Below are 14,682 nucleotides of genomic sequence, written 5' to 3'. Positions count from 1 at the left end.
TTCGTCCGAGGCCCATTATCCTCAAGGGAATAATGTTTCATGGACGAAGGACGTTAACATTTAACACTTTATGTTGCCTTGTTCTTAATTCATAGCACTTGAGAACAAGTTCCCAACATACATGAAATAAGCTAGCGCATTCGTCAAACCGAATGACATGATCGTGAACTCATACAGTCCATACTTGGTGATAAATGTTGTCTTTGGTATATCCGAAGGTTGGATTCTTAGCTGATGGTAACCTGACCTCAGATCTATCTTCGAGAACACATTGGCTCCTCTCAATTGATCGAACAGATCTTCAATTCTGGGCAGGGGGTACTTATTCTCGATCATGACTTCATTCAAAGATCTGTAATCGATGCACATCCTCTTTGTCCCGTCTTTCTTCTCCACAAATAGCACTGGGGCTGCTCAAGACAAAGTGCTTGGTCTGATGTGGCCTTTCTATTAGGGGCCTTCTTCCTCCAAAGGTCCTAAAAAATGTGACTGACCATGTGTTTTCAGTATGATATGGATTATTACAAGGGGGCTTCGGCTCCGGGATGAGGGGTTTCTCTTATAATAGGGTAAAGGTGTAGCCCGAAGGTGATAAGAATGGACGACGAAGCTGTAGCCTAAGAGCGTCGGTTTTGATATGATGACGAAGATCAAGTATGATAATGACTAAAAAGGGACAAAGACTATTCAGTCCTTAATGTTTTGTGTTATGATAATAGATGACTGTTAGGGACATGGATGTAATTTTACGTGGGCTACGTCTCGTGCCTATAAATAGATGAACAGTAACACCGTACTTTTCACGCTGATTGTATTCACTCTCTTGCATCCACACCTACAAGCAAGCCGAAGGTACCAATGTAATGTTAATCCTGTTATTATTCATACATGTTCTTATGGAATACAAACATGAATGAATTAGTAAAATGCAGTTACTATCTTCATCCTTATGCACTCTTATTCACATGTTAAATGATGAAGGTATGTCCTTGACCTTTGTCTGATGAGCATTATGCAGAAGTGGAGATAATGCTTTGGAAGACGAAGGTCCTTAATCTCTGACAATTGTGTTGCCTTGTTCTTAATTAACAGCATTTGAGAACAAGTGACCAACATTGGCGCCCACCTCCGGTGAACTCAAACGACCACCTTCGACAAGCATTCAACTTCACCATGCCGCCGAAGAAGACAACAGCGCCAGGGGCTGCTCTACAACCATTGGACACAAACCAGGAGACACTCTACCTGCGAGAAGCTAGAAGCCAGAAGAGAAAGGCTACCAGCCCAACACCTCAGGAGGAGGAATTGGATTAGGAGATCAGGGATCTAGAAGCCATTCACCAGCAAGTACAAAGGAAGAAGGAAAAGTTGCTTCGGCTAGCCGACCTTTAGAGGAAGATTGATGAAGCAGCTGAGGAAATGCGTCATCTCACTCAGGATGACCAAGACCGAAGGCCCCAATACACAGAGCTTCGTCAAGAGAGCCCATTCAATGAAGACGAATGGTACGACAATTTTCATCATGGTAACTTTGCTTTCGATGATGCTTCTCCTTTGGCAGCAGAGTTGCAGGCTACCCCGTGTCCACCATCTTACAAGCCACCTCAGCTCCCCATGTATGCTGGGAATTCAGATCCAAAATAGCTTCTGATGAGCTACGAGGCAACAATATCCTCGTATGGGGGCAATACTATTATCATAGTGAAGTCCTTCGTCATGGCAGTTAGAAGTGTGGCTCAGACTAGGTATTCTTCTCTTCGGCCAGGGATAATTATGTCATGGCAGAAGCTGAAGGACATGCTAGTACCCAGCTTCTAGGGCTTCCAAACGAAGCCAGTCACTGCCCAAGCTTTGTTCCAATGCACATAGGAACATAACGAGTACCTACAAGCATACGTCCGAAGGTTCTTGCGACTGAGAGCTCAAGCGCCTACAGTTCCCAATGATATTGTCATTGAGGCCATGATCAAGAGGCTTCGACCAGGACCCACAACTCAATATTTTGCAAGGAAGCCACCACAGACCTTGGAGAAACTCCTCCAAAAGATGGATGAATACATCCGAGCCGACAATGATTTCTGCCAAAGAAGGGAGGAAGCATACATGTATTCTGAGATGACTAGGGGCTTCAAAGGAAGACTTCACCCTAGGCATGTTAGATCAATTCAAAATCCCAATGCAAACGATGACAGGGCCAATAACGCTTAGAGTAGCCAGCACAGCTCAGAGTCTTTGGGCATGCAACAAACATCCTATAGGCCACCAGCCCCGAGAGGCAGAGGGGGATAAGCTTTGGAGGAAGGTATGGTATTCAGCCTAGGAAACTGTTCTACTTATTCTATGGAGAAGACAAGGGACACACCACAAGGACGTGCCAAGTCACGATCCAGAAGCAGAAGGAAACCGCTGAAGCCGAAGCACGACAGAATCAGTCGAAGTACGTGGGCAATCAATAGCCTACAACCTCTGTTGCTTCGGCAAGTCATTCTCAAGCTTCCTGGGCTTAGTTGCCACCACCACCACTGGCGCCTGCCCCAACTCATAATCAACAGCCACAAGGGCATCGTCAGGTTCAGCAACAGCATGACCTTCGGGACGAGTCCGAAGCTCGCATAGTTAACAGTACTGTGCCCGAGTCAAGGCATATCTACTGAAGGTGGCACAATGTTTCGGCCAAAAGAGAGCTTAGATTCAATATATTTTTAATTTTTTGCCTTTATATTTTCTTCTAAAAAGACAACACTGGGAAGTTTAACATTCAACTTGATGTAATAAGCTTGTGGTTGCACAATCGAGTGTGACAAGAATGAGTCAAGAAGCTCCAAAGTTGTTCCCAAGGGAGCGCAGAGTAAGTTTCAAAGCTCCAAAGTCGTTCCAAAGGAAATGCATAGCTAAAATGCCACCTAAATCAAAGGTGAAGAAGCTCCAAAGTCGTTCCTAAGGGGATGCAGAGCTTAAATGCCACCTAAATCAGAGGTGAAGAAGCTCCAAAGTAGTTCCTAAGGGGATGTAGAGCTTAGCTCCAAAGTCGTTCTTAAGGGAATGCAGAGCTGAAAACCCACCTAAGTAAAAGGTGAAGAGACTCCAAAGTCGTTCCTAATGGGATGCAGAGTCTGGGTGCGTATTTGAGTGGGTTTTTATCTTCAGTATAAACATCATTTTGCATCATACCATTGCATCATATCGCATACCATCCCATCATACATCATTTTGCATGAGCAAAAATATACGTCGAATCATGAAAGAAGGTGTTGTAGCACAAGGTATGCCTCCGGCAAAAATACTTCCATACAGGAAGGAAATCTTCAACAGTAGTATTACCATGTAACAACAGTGGCAAAATACTCAGTATTGAATTGATAAAAGGGGAATCTTTTCCTTCATGAAGCATGAAAAGAAGGGAAGGTGTTTTTCGCAAGCGGCTCAAAAACGGTATGTACGAAAAGTTTCATGCATCACAAAGAAGTATATTGCATTAATAAAAAGTGTTTACACATGTTTCTCACAAGACTACATTCAAGGACAGTGTGCTAGCAAAAAATACAAAGTTCTAATCTTCCTTTAGAACCTTTTCAGCAACTTCGTTTAGAAGCCCATTGACAAGTTCGTCAACAGCCTCATTGGCAATCCTAATGTACTCAAGTGACTCCCGCAGGGACGGGTCAGCCTCCGGATTGTATGGCTCCGGTGGGGGAGATAATTCAGCTGCACCAAAATACATGTTTATTAGTTTCGAAGCTAAAATAGTTCATGAAGATAAATCACATCAGATGTACCTATAAGTCTAGCGCGCTCTACAGCTTCTTCAGCTCTTTTGGCCTCTTCTTGAGCGTCGTGAGATTCTTTTTCATTTTTCCTAATATCTTCGTCAGCTATCTCACGTCCGCCCTTCATCCATACCTTGGAGTAAAATTTACCGCTTAACAAAGAGGCTGAAGGATTCTTAATGTCGTCGGCTGAGATAACAAATTCTGGCTGAACAACATCCTTCGCATGGTCAGAGTCGACCTTTTCCAAAATTGATACAGCCCCGCGAGCACCAGCAAAAGCACAAAAATCCCCTCGATCGCTAAGTATCTTGTAAAAAGCTTCGGCCTCCCCGCTGATCCACTGGATAACCCCGTCAGGGTCACTATGGATGAACTTCTGCTCAGAAGAGTATGCACCAACCTTTGCAAAGCTGTTCTTTAGATTCTTGGCACATTCCAAGGATATTTTGTAGCATCTCTCTTTGGAGGCACGGAGCTCTTAGGCATTCTTTTGTGCCCTTGATTTTTCAATTTCGCTTATCTTGTGCTTCACCATTGCAACTTCAAATATTACGGTTGCTTCTGTAACCTTCTTTAAATCTTCAACTTCGACTTTATGAGCTTCGGCTTGTGGAACAAGTTTGGCTTCGCTAGACTTTAGCTTCTCCACCAAGGAATGTAATATCATATCCTTTTCAAGATCTTCATTTCTCAAGGCTATAACTTTGGAACGAAGGTTCCCAAGATCTATTTGGCAGCTCTCATCATCTGCATCTTTTTGGGCCTTTAAAGCCTTGCTCAAAATCAAGCCCTGAAAAACGAAGAATGAGCATGAAGTGATGATAAGAAAAACCATAGAAACGGTTCATTGTAGAATGACAAACTAAAATATACACACCTTCAGACTATTCTAGGCAAGGCTGTCTGCGAGTTGGTCCTTCGATATTGCAGATAAGCCGAGTTCAAGCTTCGAATATCCTATACTCTCCTTCATTACCCGGCATACATGTATCTCTTTGTTGTCTAGCAGACAATAAAGAAAGTCTTCTTCATCATCGCCCCCAAACACCAAGGACCCTTGGGGGTACTTCAGATCCTTGGCATAATGTTGCACTTCGGCAACTTGCTCTGCTAATAACTGCTTCCCCGAAGCATGTCGCACAATGAATCCCAGCTCTTTGGCAGGTGCTTCAAAAGCAGGAGATTTGGATTTCTTAGAAGCATCCTCTTTTCTAGGATTATCGTTGTGCTCTTCGAAGGTCTGGCTTCGGCACGAACTTCTGAGGGTCCAGCTTCAGAAATAGTCTGCTCCATTCCGGCCTCATCAGATTTCTTTGAAACTTTAGCCTCCGTGCTAGGCGCTTTGGTAGAAGTAGGGGTTGATGTTTTTATAGACTCCATAATAGTATCTAGCACACTGGCCATTCTTCTTTTCCTTGGAGTTGTTGTGGGGATGTTTGATGCCTTCGGCAGTTCCATTGTGCATGATGGACTAAGTATTTTTTAACTGCTCTGCCATCATCTTCAGTTTCGACTCTTCAGCCGGTTTTGTCCTAGCTTTGACTGGCATACGACGACCTGGTTCTATGATAGGAGCAACCCCATCAATTAGCTTTGGCACGTTGGCCGTCTCAATATGCCTGGGTCGGTGTGTCAAAACTTTAACTTTTTTGACCTCGACGCACAAGAAGTTGCCGAGGTAGCAGCTTTCCTCTTTTCCCTTACTTTCATGAGGGATAAGAATAATCTAGGTATACAAACCCGATAACACCCTATTCAATCTCCTTTTGCCTCGAGCCTCGAATGCAGTTGTCATGGCTTCATTTTCGGCCTTTGAATATGCTCCAAGCAGCTCATCACTAGTCGCCTCTATAGCATCTAGCCAGTCATCGTTCGGTTCAAAAACTGGCTCCTATATCGAAAGGTGTACTTCAGATACACCAAACCATTTTGGCTGGAGCCAGCGGCAGCCCCCTTCAGCATTTCCCATCCATGAGAAAGTGGCCACTCTGTAAGCAATATGCTCTTGGACCAAGTCTCTTGTGCCAATGTAAGTACACACTGTATTAAAAGCTGTCTGGCATGCTTGCACGTCGTTTCCAACTGCAATGGCCGGCCTCCTGATGCCGAAGCGCGACCATATAGGGCATTGAATGACCCCTTTTATATCTTCCCTCTCACTCAGATCAACCTTCACATATAACCATTCTTGCATCCAGGAGCCTGACCACTTTTTCCGAAATGTCGAGACAGGATAGCTGGCTTTGGCACGATGTACGAAGCTGTAGCAGCCAAAATTGTTGTGATATTGCTCTTTCCTAGTTGCCTTCGTCTGATATAATAGCTCGTGCATATTGCAGAAACACCTAACATCTGGCTCTAATCCTTGGCTCCTCATGGCCCATATAAAAACCCCTACTTTGAAAATAGCTTTGGGGGTATGTTGATGAAGATAAATTTCAAAAGTTTTCAGAACCTCGACCAACATTTTGTCCAGAGGGAACCAAAGTCCGGCTTTCATGAAGCTTCTGAAAATCACCACTTCGTCAGCTTTGGGAAGAGGAACATTATTCTCCCCTCCAGCTCTCAGGATTGAAATATCACGAAAGTATCTTCCTCTCATTGCTTCAATCTGCCCTTGTTTAATAGTCGATTTTCCGAATACAACATGGCTCGGTCTCCATGGACGATCTTCGGCATCTTCATTTCCACTTTCTACATCGAAGCTCTGACTATAGCTAGAGTTTTCAGATATTCCATCTAACATCTCATTAGCGATCTTCTCCATATTGGTTTTTTCCATAGCTTCATAAAATCTGGCCAACGCCGGGTCAATGATCTTCTCCTCATCAGCCATTTGGACAATGATTGCTAGAATGCCGAAGCTCAAAATCCAATCAAACTCGACGAAGCAAGGAAGGTTAAAATGGAAAACACAATGCAAGCAAATAAAATAGCACGAAAAATACTCACAACACAGGCTTCTATTTATATACTCAGAACCCTGCAGACTAGTGGGTCCCGCAGGTCAGTGAAATTCTCTATTCTAGCGAAGGGAAGGTGTTTTTTCGAACCTTCGGCTAAAGGCCTTCGTTCACGTCACAGCCTAAATTTGTTACAAACAAACAAATTAATACTGCGAGGGGCTACTGTTGGGGCCTTCTTCCTCCGAATGTCCTAAAAAGCGTGACTAACCATGTGTTTTCAGTATGATATGGATTATTACAGGGGGGCTTTGGCTTCAGGATAAGGGGTTTCTCTTATAACAGGGTAAAGGTGTAGCCCGAAGGTGATAAGAATGGACGACGAAGCTGTAGCCGAAGAGCGTCAGTTTTGATGTGATGACGAAGATCAAGTATGATAATGACCAAAAAGGGACAAAGACTATTAAGTCCTTAATGTTTTGTGTTATGACAATAGATGGCTGTTAGGGACATGGATGTAATTTTACCCGGGCTACGTCCCGTGCCTATAAATAGGTGAACTGTAACACCGTACTGTTCACGCTGATTGTATTCACTCTCTCGCATCCACACCTTCGAGCAAGCCGAAGGTACCAATGTAATGTTAATACAAACATGAATGAATTAGTAAAATGCAGTTACTATCTTCATCCTTATGCACTCTTATTCACATGTTAAATGATGAAGGTATGTCCTTCTTGACCTTCGTCTGATGAGCATTATGCCCAAGTGGAGATAATGCTTTTGAAGACGAAGGTTCTTAATCTCTGACAATTGTGTTGCCATGTTCTTAATTCACAGCATTTGAGAACAAGTGACCAACACTTTCTCTAACAACTCATCAATCTGCTTCTTGAGTTCCACCAATTCTGGTCCGGACACTCGATAGGCTTTCTTGGAAATAGGGGTGGTGCCAGGTATAAGCTCTATGGCAAATTCAACTTTCCTTTTAGGTGGCATGCCTAGTAACTCCTTGAGAAACACATCTAAGAATTCTGGTACTACATTGATATCTTTTGATGGCTCGATTTTCTCAAGATGGGTGGTGATCTGGTGGCAGCTTCCTTTCCTTGGTTTAGACAATACCAACTCCACTAACACTTCATCTCCTGATATGGACACTAACTTCACCGTCCTCTTGTCACAGCTAAGACTTGCTTGATATTTGTTTAGCCAATTCATCCCTAGGATGACGTCTATAGTCGCTTCCTGGTTACCCATTATTATTAGGTCAGCGAGGAACTCAATCCCCCTTATTTGAACTATTGCACTGGGGCAAAATCTATCTGTTTGGGTTCTCCCACCAATTGAACTAACCCTCATAGGTGGATACATGGGTGCTACTGGTATATTGTGTGAATCTACCCATGATGCAGTCACAAAAGAATGTGTTGCTCTAGTATCAAATAACACATTTGCAGAATGGTACTCGATTGAGAACGTACCAAGTGCCACTCCTGTGGTCTCCTGGAATGTGTCGGCCTCCAGGTGGTTCACCTTTCCATACTGGGCACGAGGCTACTCACGGTTGTTGCCTCCATGTTGCGATGCATTCTGCTTGGCAGGGGCATTGGGAGCTGGTTGTTGCTGAGCTGCCTTCTTTGGGCAATGATTCGCCCAGTGGCCCAGTTCCCCATAGTGGAAACATGCATAGCCTCCTCCTTGCACTGGAGCTACTTGGTTGTTCTGGTTGGTTGTTGGGGCAGGAAGGTGAGGCACCTAGTTGCTCTGATGCTAGTACGGATTTCCTCCTTGCTGGTTGTTCTGACGGTACTGCTACTGCTGCTTAGGAAAATGCCTTTGGTACTGCTGCTAGTGTTGATGCTGATGCTGGTGACCTTGCTTGAACTGCTGAGGTGGGTTGACTGAGTAGCGGGGACGACTGCTACTCTCGGCTTGAGATCCACCAATCTTGTGTTTCCTGTCCTCCATCTCCTAGCTCTTCCTTTCAGTCATTATGGCTCTGCCGGTCAAATGCTGGAAAGTAGGGAAAGTGTGGTTCATCAGCTGATAGTGAAGGGGATCAACCAAACCTCTCAGAAAGCGGTACTGCCTCTTAGCATCCGTATTGACATCTTCTGGCACATAACGTGACAACTGCAGAAACTTGTCCATGTACTCACTGACAGACAGCGAACCTTGCTTCAATGCTAAAAGTTTCTCCTTCCTTACTATCATCAGTCCTTCAGGCATATGGTAACGGTAGAAGTTGTCCCTGAACTCCTCCCAGGTGATGGCTTTAGGGTCAGCATGGTTGGTGAGATAAGACTCCCACTAGGATTGTGCTACTCCCCTTAGCTGTCGGGGACCATACAACACCTTCTCACGATCATTGCACTAGGTAGTATGCAATTCACGCTCCATGGTACGCAGCCAATTCTTGGCGTCCATGGGGTCAGTAGAATGGGCAAAGACATGGGGGTGGCCCCTCATGAACTCTGTCCACTTATCTCTAGGCACCTATAGCATTTGGACTTGCACTTGAGGTTAAGGTGGGGGTTGCTGCTGCTGCACCTGCTGCATTGCTGCTAAAGTCTGACCAATTGCTTGGATTTCTTGGGTTTGCATCAGGAACATCTACTCAATGGTCATCTCGGGTGGCGGTGGCAACTGCTGCTGGGCTGCCTCCTCTTGGGGTGCCTGTTGCTCTTGCTGAGCACGCCTTCCACCTCTGCGCCTGTTCTCAGACATCTGTAGAAAGCACACACACATCAGATCTGATTCCATAGTCTTTTAGCATAAGAAAAGATATATGGAAATCTTCATAGCATTGAACAATTTATCATCTTCACTGACTCTCAACACAGCCAACACAAATTTTTAGATAAATAGGAAAGTGGGAATAAATAGGTTGCCCAACTAAACAACTGACTTTATTAATAACTACACCAAGTTGCAAGGGATGCCCACACCTTGGTGACAATCATTACAAAGATCCAAATTCATTACAAGTTCATCATGACAAGCATCAAAACAAATGATAAGCAAACTAACTCTAACTAAGACTGACTAAGACTAAAACATTGAATTAAGCATTATTATAGACTCCGACTCTGTTGATCTATGTCTCCAAATCTATCTGGGTCCTGCATTCAGGGTGTTGGGGGCCTTCGGCTTCCGAAGGTCCTCAAAAACGTAATTGACTATGTTCTCCAAAAGAAATATGTGAACAGGTACCTTCGAAGTCAAGTTGCGAGTATACAAAAGCATGGTTAAGACGAAGCTTAACTGAGCCGGCAATCACGACGAAGGATAAGACGATCACGAAGCTATGCGCAGAAGAGCTTCGACATAACGGCGGAAAGGGAAACCGACTTAAAGTGAAAAGCCAGATTAGACCTCGAAGAATTACTATAGAGTTATTGATAAATGTAAAGGGCATTAATGTAATCTTGCATGGGCTGCGACCCGTGCCTATAAATAGGTGAACAGTATTCCCGTACTGTTCACGCTGACTTGGTATTCACTTTTGCGCCACGCCTGTATTTTCTTTCCTTCAAGCCGAAGGTACATTTGTAATTTATCTTTGTTTACAAAAGTAATACAAATAGAAATAGATTAATAATAATGTTTATAGAAATTATGTTACTTTCTGTATTTTGTTTGAATGTTCTCCATTTTTTATCATGATCATAAAGGTACGTCCTTCATGACCTTCGTCCTAAGTTCGTTATATCCGAAGGGAAATAATGATTTGAAGGACGAAGGGCTTTTGATATTTAACATTTTATGTTGCCTTGTTCTTGATTCATAGCATTTGAGAACAAGTCCCCAACAAAGGGGTGCCGTAATCAAAGCGACCACCGGGCGGCGAGTGGTAAGGGTGCTGAATCTCGACGGGAGCGGGAGAAGCACCATCTTGATAGTGGCGCGCTGCACGCTCAGCACACAATTCCACAACCTCCACCCAAACCTTGCCCAACTCATCAAGGGCGTGGTCCAGCTCGGTGTTGAGCATGGCGACCAGCTTAACCATGCAGCTCAACCTGGGATTGCCCTCACCAATGGGCGAGACAATGACACCTCCAGCACTGTCGGTCGAACAACGAGGATAGTACTTCAGGTTGAGGCCGTCAGCTACCCCGCTGAACAAAGAGCAGTAGTATAAAAGTGCACGTCGTTGTCACACCCGGTTTTAGAAGGCAAACCGAATGTGAACCATGTACGTGCCAGGATCAGCAATTCACGTACACAGCAGTTACATAACTGGACATCATCACACAGTGCTCAAATAATAATATAAAGGGAAATAATAGTCGATTACATCACATGTCTGAGACATCCACATAGTCTTTAACAATAATCAAAGTGCGAAAACGAAACGTAGATACACGCGGCCTTCACAGGCAGCCGACTGAGGGTTGCCGCTAACCCACGCCTAGAACTCATCGTACTCTTGGAACCTCTGGAAGTCTTCCTCCACGGCTTCATCTTCTCCTGAGCAGTGGTTGCAACGTGGACAACCTGGGGAAGGGGGGTTTGGTGTGTAGAGCAAGGGTGAGTACACATCAACATACTCAGCAAATGTCCTGTTTGGCTGTAGTGGACTAGCTTTATGTGGGGGTAAGTCATGCAGTTGCTTTTAGTTGGTCAGATTATTATTACTAGTAGAGAGAGCCAGATTTAAGTATTAACCCAAGTTGTTAACCCAAAAGTACCCTTTCCAAACGGAAAGAATACCACTTACCATTACCATAGTCTTCTCATCACCACCTGTAATCTGAACATCTCTGATCAAGTATCTCTAATCAAGTATCTCTAATCAATGGAGCTCCCTTGGCCGCTCATAACCTCGAGCATGGCTGATATATCAGTTTTCATAACACTCTGCAGAGGTTGCGCACTTTACCCATAAGTCGTGATTCCCTTTCTGCCCGGAGATCATGACTCTCCATTGATCACTACTGAGGTGACCCAACAGGGTACCACTACGTAGCCTTTACAAAGATTCCCCGGGGCTATAGCCGCCCGTTAGGTTTCCTAAATGTACCGCACTCCTCCCCAAGGGGTAAAACCAACCTTGGCAGAGCGAGCCGCATATACCGAGCCCCATTAACGGCCCGACGACGAAGCGAACTACACCCCGGTTCCTCTAATTATTAAGCTAAGGGCGTCCCAATCCACCCTCATGGTTGCACTGTTTTCCTGGGCGGTCATCCAATGAATAGGTCCTTACGGAGAGGCACTCGAGAAACCGCTCGAGTCCCCTTAAATGCCACAAATATATCATCATAATAAAGAAGGGAAACAACGTATCATTGATAAATCTCATCATGTTCATTGATTAATGTGAAGCACTAGCATGAAGCTAAACCAGAATAATCCAACCCAAATAGGTAAGCAAGGACATGATAAACAAAAGCTAGTCAATCCTTAGGTATAAACTGTGTAAATGCGGAAAGTGAATTAAGGAATGTATAGGACATTAGTGGGTCAAGGGACACTTACCTCCACCAACCAACTGCTGCTCAGGGTCTTCTCCTGCGATCTCTTCGGACTCTGCAACCGGACCATTATCTATGCGAGCACAACCATACATTCACATCTCAAATCAGAAAGTAAACAGTACACCATACAAAGAGATGAGTCCAATAATCATACACCCGACATATGGCTAGCGCTTACGACTGTACGAGAAGTAAGTAAGAATAACATAACTGTTGGGGGCCTTCGGCTTCCGAAGGTCCTCAAAAACATGATTTAACAATGTTTCTGGAGTATAATACATGAACAGGTACCTTCGGACTTGGATCCTTCGGACTTGGGTCAAAACCACAGTGTAAAGAAGCACAAAGAATACGAAGGATGGTGCAGAGCCGAAGCTATGCGCAGGGGAGCTTCGACGTAATAGCAGATAAGGAAACCGACTTAAAGGGGAAAAGGCTATTCAGACCCCGATGGATTACTATAGAGTTATTAGCAAATGTAAAGGGCATGGGTGTAATTTTACATGGGCTGCGTCCCGTGCCTATAAATAGATGAATAGTGCTCCCGTACTGTTCACGCTGACTTGGCATTTGCTTTTGCGTCACGCTTGTACTTTTTCCTTCCCTCAAGCCGAAGGTACATTTGTAATTTGATATCATTCCTATTTTTCCATAATGATGAAATATAAATGATTTAATAATAATATGTAATATAATTGTTTATGTTGTCTCTTATACTTCGTATGATTTCTTCTCCATTTTTATGTTGTGCTTATGAAGGTATGTCCTTCATAACCTTCGTCCAAAAATCATTATATCCCAAGGGAAATAATGCTTCGAAGGACGAAGGACTTTACCGTTTAACATTTTCTATGTTGCCTTGTTCTCAAGACGAAGCATTTAAGAACAAGTCCCCAACATTGGCGCCCACCTCCGGTGAACTCTTCTCGACCACCTTCGGCAAGCATTGACCTTCGTCATGCCACCGAAGAAAGCTTCAGCGACAGGGGCTGCCGCTCTGCAGCCGCTAGATCCAAACCAGGAGACCCTTTCTCTTCGATAGGCCCGAAGCCAGAAGAGGAAGGCCACTAGTCCAACGCCCCAGGAGGATGAGTTGGACCAAGAAATCAGAAACATGGAGATGCTTCATCAACAAGTACAAAAGAAGAAGGAGAAGATGGCTCGACTAGCTGACCTTCAGAGGCAGATCGACAAAGCTACAGAAGAAGTACGCCATCTTGCTCAAGATGAGCAAGAGCGAAGGCCCCAACATAGGGAGCTTCATCGAGAAGGCTTCTACAACGAGGATGAATGGTATGAAGATTTCCATCATGGAAATTTTGCTTTTGATGATGCTTCTCCTCTGTCAGCAGAACTGCAGGCTACACCTTGGCCCCCATCATACAAGCCACCCCAGCTCCCCATGTATGACGGACACTTAGATCCAAAGCAGTTTCTGAGGTGAGCTACGAAGCCACCTTATCTTCATATGGAGGCAATACTGCAGTCATGGTGAAATCTTTCGTCATGGCAGTCAAGAATGTTGCACAAACCTGGTACTCCTCTCTTCGGCCAGGAACAATCACATCATGGCAGAAGCTGAAGGACATGCTGATCACCAGTTTCCAAGGGTTTCAGACGAAGTCGGTTACTGCTCAAGCTTTGTTCCAATGCACGCAAGATCATGAAGAATACCTTCAGGCGAATGTCTGAAGGTTCTTGCGTCTAAGGGCACAAGCGCCAATAGTGCCCAATGAAATTGTCATTGAGGCCATGATCAAGGGGCTTCGGCCAGGACCTGCAGCCCAATACTTCGCTAGGAAGCCCCCTCAGACCCTGGAGAAGTTGCTTCAGAAGATGGATGAATACATCCGTGCTGATAATGACTTTCGTCAAAGAAGGGAGGAAGCTTATAGATTCTTTGAGATTACCAGGGGCTTCGGAGGGAGGATCCATCCAAGGCATGTCAGATCAATCCATTCCACCCAGAATGACGACAAAGGAAGCCAGCAACAGAGGCAATAGTGTTCCTCGCAGGCTTCGGGGCAGCAACAAAGCTACCTTCGGCCGCCAGCTCCAAGGGGCAGAGGCGCCAGGGGCTTCGGAGGAAGGTTTGGGGATCAGCCCAGGAAGATTTATTGCCTATTCTGCGGTGAGGACAAGGGCCATACTACAAGGATGTGCCATGTCACCATCCAAAAACAGAAAGAGATAGCAGAAGCTGCAGCCCAACAGAACCAGCCGAAGCAAGTCATGCATACTGCTTCGTATCATTCACCGTACATACCAGAGTATGTGGGTAACCATCCTGCAGCTTCTGTTGCTTCGACAAGCCAACCTTAGGCATCTTGGCAACAGCCCCTACCTCCACCACCAACGCAACCCGCGTATCCCCGAGGCCAGCAGCCAGAAGGGAGCCAGCACACTCACCAGCACCGAGACTTCAAGGAGGAGTCCGAAGCTCGCACAGTCAACAGTACTGTGCCAGAATCGAAGCACATTTACTAAGAGATATCCTACCTCTGAAATAGTTTTTATCATTTT

Source organism: Zea mays, chromosome 5 (genome assembly GCF_902167145.1).
Source record: "Zea mays cultivar B73 chromosome 5, Zm-B73-REFERENCE-NAM-5.0, whole genome shotgun sequence".
In the NCBI taxonomy this organism is placed as follows: Eukaryota; Viridiplantae; Streptophyta; class Magnoliopsida; order Poales; family Poaceae; genus Zea; species Zea mays.
Note: the sequence above shows the minus strand (reverse complement) of the source record.